Here is a 5,273-nt window from a genome sequence, read left to right on the forward strand (position 1 = left end):
AGACGGCTGATGAGGTCTTGTGACTTCATGGGGCCACAGATGGGGTGTGTGTAAATCAGGAGGTGTGGGGAAAAGTGCAGCCACAACCTAAGGAGAAGGTTCTGGAGAAGCCAGAAAAGGGTCTGGCATACTTGAGGTAGATGTGCACCAGGATCTCCCTCACACCACAGAAGGGGTAGACATCATGGAGCGGGGTGAACCGTGCCAGGTACAGAGCAGTGCTCCATGAATGTCCCAGTCAAGCTGTAGGACCAGGGTGGAATACAGACTGGACCATGGGGCTCCTCACCTCCCACAGGTAGTCTGACAGAGGTTTAGCTAAGCATGAAAACTTCTCTGTTCAGGCTGGGTTCATCACCTCTATTCTTCATTTAGGTGACATAGCCATTATTGTGAAACACTGAGGGAAGTTTGGCTACTCCAGCCCACCATCACAACCATACTTGCCCCCAACTCTCTTCATATTTTACACCTACAATTTTACTCTTTTCAATTCAAAACATGGGAAAGAATTGCTTAGGGCTTGTCTACATCACAAAGTTGCAGCGCTGGTGAGGGGGTTACAGCGCTGCAACTTAGGAGGTGTACACATCTGCAGGGCATCACCAGCGCTGCAACTCCCTGTTTGCAGCGCTGGCCGTACTCCCGTTTTGTCTCGGGTGTAGAGGATCCAGCGCTGGTGATCCAGCGCTGGTAATCAAGTGTAGACACTTACCAGCGCTTTTCTTGACCTCCGTGGAATAAGCAGGTATCGCAGCATACCTGAGGAAGCCTCTCTGGTAATCAAGCAGGTCTCCTTCCCCGGTTTGCTCTCGCGTTCCCCGAACCCCCGTGCAAGCAGGTCTCCTTCCCTGGTTTGCTCTCACGTTCCCCGAACCCCCGTGCAAGCAGGTCTCCTTCCCCGGTTTGCTCTCGCGTTCCCCGAACCCCCGTGCAAGCAGGTCTCCTTCCCTGCGGTTTGCAGGGGGGTTCGGGGAACGCAAGAGCAAACCGCGGGGAAGCAGGTCTCCTTCCCCGGTTTGCTCTCACGTTCCCCGAAACCCCGAGCAAGCAGGTCTCCTTCCCTGCGGTTTGCAGGGGGGTTCGGGGAATGCGAGAGCAAACCACGGGGAAGCAGGTCTCCTTCCCCGGTTTGCTCTCGCGTTCCCCGAACCCCCGTGCAAGCAGGTCTCCTTCCCTGCGGTTTGCTCTCGCGTTCCCCGAACCCCCCTTGAAGCCGCCCAACAGCGCTGCAGTGTGGCCACATCTAACACCACTTGCAGCGCTGGTGCTGTAAGTGTGGCCACTCTGCAGCGCTGGCCCTATACAGCTGTACTAATACAGCTGTAACAACCAGCGCTGCAAAATTGTAGATGTAGACATACCCTTAGTCTCATTGTTAAGCCTATTCTGGAGTCAGAAAACCCTAAAGGAGTCAACTTCACCACACTGAACTTAACAGTAATTAAGACTGTCTGAAAGAGCAACAGAATCAATGATGCAGCCCGGAGTGCGAGTCATATTGCTGAGCAGTAGCATCATGGGACTAGGATTTGTTTGCTTGTAAGAGATGCAGGTTTAAGGGCATCCTCTTATGCCCAGCCCATTTTCCTCTTTTTTCACTCCTGAAGGCATTACTGACTGATACTGTAATCACCTCTAGGACAATAAGTTGAGGTCATGCACCTCCTGTCTCCTTTGGAATCAAGGGGTTTCTGACAGACCAGGGCAGATCTTGGGGATAAGACAGCAGCCACCTCCGACCCCTCTTTTTATGACTTGTGTACCAGGAAGTCAATGAAGGCTCCTGGTTTCTCTTCCTCCTTCAAGAAGAGAGCTTGCTTCATTCTCACACACTCTCCCCTTGTTCTCCCCCCACTTAGTCACATCATCTCAGAGACAAGGACTGCCCACCTCTTCATGTCATGAGATTTCCATTTGACATAGAAAGCACTTAGCTTGTATTACACAGCTCAAGGCATGATGGCTCTTTAGAACTCCCCCACCTCCAAAAATGCATCATAGCCTTCGCTCCTCTAGGGAAAGTTTTACAGAAGTTTCCTACCAACACTTTCCTACTACCACTAACACTTGTTGAGCTTCACTAGTGCCACTAATGCTAGAAACTTCCAGTGTAGACAAGGCTCCTGCAGCTGCCATCATTTTCCTCCATGGGTGATTTGTCTTAGCTGGAGCAGGATTTAAAGGCATGGAATTTGAAAGAATTAAAGTGGAAACAGACCTAGACTACCGTTCCTCCACTGCCAACAACAGTGCTGGGAGAAGTAGTATTTACAAGTTTTTCCACCATTGTTGTATTTCCCTAGTATAGACAAGGCTTTTTTAAAGCAAAGATCTGTGTTTCCAAAGACACCCTCTGCTTTGCTAAAGTTTAAAAGGACATTATCCCCCACCGCTGGGCAGGTACGGCACAGCAGAATTGTTCTTCTGTCTTCCCTCTACTTCACTAGCAGAATGGATTTAAATGCTTCTTTCATTTAACTTGGCTGCCCAACGCTCTGTAGAAGGATGACCCTATACATCTCTCCCACCATGTGACAGTCTATAACTCAGAACTCAATGATCTAGTTCACAACAGTGTAAGCTGGCAACTGGGTTAGATAAGCAGGAAAGTTCCCCTTTCATAAGGTCTCTAGCTTATTAATGAAACATTCAGCCAGCATTCAAACAGAAGGTCATTTAAGCTTTGTATCTCTGAGTCACATGTCAAGATAACTTAGGGAGAGCAAAGTGATGCTGAGCAATGAAGCCAGCCTCAGTAACATGACTGAGCCACCCTTCCCTCCCCTCGGGCTCTGCCATTCTCCTACAGTATTTCAAATCTGAGCCGATATAGTGTGAGATTCTGAAACAGATCTGAATATCTAGCTTGACAGTTCCCAGCTTTTAATTACCTCGGTGAAGTACAGGGGACTGGGAGAGGGGCTGTGCAGAGATAGAATCGGCAGGTTTTGTTCAGTATCTTCCTCCTCTGAAGCATAGAACAAACTGTCTGCCAGCCACGCCCCAGGGGCAACACAGACAGTGGCAGGGAAAGCTTCCAATAAGACTTAGTAACCTCTGCAGCCCAAAGGAGTTTGGCTACGTATAGAGAACAAATTTTTCTAGAATCAGCTACTGTATAAGCAACAAGCTGTTGGACACAGGTTTGTATGTTGCAGAATGATTTTTGCTCCAACATCCACATTGGAACCTGGCCCAGTGGTACAGAACTTTCAAAAGCTCGGGTACATTCACAGCAGCACAGTTCCACTCTTTCACAGCATCCAGTGATGGTGTCTTCACTTCCAGCTTGTTGAGTACTTACTCATCTGCTGTAACCTTAGTGATCTAGATCCAGCCAGTGGGCAGGCGACAAGTTGAAGAGCTGAGGGGTGTTACTGTCCTGCATTGAGTATTGTATTGTTGAGTAGGGCTCATGCTGAGTAGAAAAAAAAACAAGATCCTTAGGGGACATATGAAGCAGCAGGGTGGATAAAAATCAATGATTTAAAAAAAAATCAGATTTTTTTATAAAATACTCTTTGAGGAAAAACCCTAACCTAGTTTTAATTAAGATACATTATAGCTCAAAGATCTCATATCATGGAATAGGGATTATAAATTCTAATTCTAAAGTATGAGACAATATATTCATGTAATGTTTAAGAAAAGTTTTGTAAATGAGTTCCAATAGTTCATGGATTATTGGGTTCCCGGGGCTTCTGTACAGATTATTTAGGTTAATTTTTCTATCTACCCCGTGGGACTCAGTCTAGAAGATACCATCAGAGATGCTTAATTTTGCAGTTCTCAAACTGTGGATTTGTGTCTCCAGAGATAACATGCTTATTAACAGCAATAATGTTTTTAAATAAATAAAATAGAGAGGTGAGAAATACCTCCTTAACTCTATTGTCCCTCTGCAAATTTGTGTACAGAGTCTATCCCTTCTCTCTCTCTAAAAAAGTGCAGTTTCAAAAAGTTGAATGAATAGAAGTTGATTGGGGGTGGAATAGGTCTGGACAAGGAGAAGTCTGGAGACAAATGTGAGAAGCGAGGAACATATGCTGGTTTTGTTAAAATATTATGTGTTTGCTGTTGAAGAAAAAAATCCAGAATATTTATTTTAATTAAACAAAACAATTTAAATGTCTCGCTGGTGATGTTCTCTTCCAAATACAGCAAAACAAGAAAATCCTCCAACTATTAATGATTAACCTGATGAATTAGAGATATTTATGAAGTCATTGGGAGCTGAACTATCTGCTTCAATTACCTTTGGTAAATGAAATAACCAAACAATCATTCATTTTCTGATATAGCTGTAAAACGAATCTGAAAAGTTTTCAAAATAAATCTGTTTAAAAATGTATAGTGTCTACCTTCTAAAAATGAAAACTACTTGTATATCTGAGTTGTGAAGAATATGTATTAAGGTTATAACTGCACGAATGCACTTTTATGTAGAAAACTATGATTAAATCCAGTCTTCCTGACTAGTGATTTAAATCAAATCCACCCTTTGAAGAAGTCCACAGGTTCAGTCCACCCCACTTCTTCCAGTGCATCAGACAGGAGTAACTGGTGAGACTAACTGCATGGACTGCCATACACTCAGGATGTCTCACTTTGGTACCTGACTTGAATGTAAGTCTGAAGATGCTCCTTCAGCTGTTACAGATTGGAAAGAAGTCAAGAGGAAAGGCTCCCAGTTGATATATACAGATTAGTAGAACTGCTTTTGAGTTGAGTGCAAGAGCAGCATTTGAAATTTGATTTAGTTTATTTTTTATTTTTTTAAAAACAAAAAACACTGAGTGATAAAAATCCATTCAGGCATACCAAACACTCCAAATAAAAGTCACTTCCAGCCTAAGACAAAGCATGAAGATTTCAGATCAAAGTTAGAGGCCACTATAAAAGCCATACATTTTAACTACTAAGGAGCAAGTGAAGAGCTCAGGCCCTGAAGACAGCAAGTCCTACTCATCTGAGATATAATCTTCCATGCAGCTCTTTTATTTGGGCATTTCGCTTACCCCAAGAAGATAAGCTATATAATGCTGTCAGTTGTCCATTCAGAACATCTGCACTGCCATCCAGAGACATACAATCAGATAGGGATTCTGAAGTACCACACAACAGCATGAGTACACATAAGGGAGCGGGCACAGAAGTAAAGTGACACTGAGGAAGCAGTGCTGTAGTTTAGTAAGCCTCTGCTCTTTCTCCCAGCAAAACGTGAAGTGCCAACAAAAACCCACTCCAGACAGGAAAGAAAGTGGCCCTGA

Source organism: Gopherus flavomarginatus, chromosome 5 (genome assembly GCF_025201925.1).
Source record: "Gopherus flavomarginatus isolate rGopFla2 chromosome 5, rGopFla2.mat.asm, whole genome shotgun sequence".
In the NCBI taxonomy this organism is placed as follows: domain Eukaryota; kingdom Metazoa; phylum Chordata; order Testudines; family Testudinidae; genus Gopherus; species Gopherus flavomarginatus.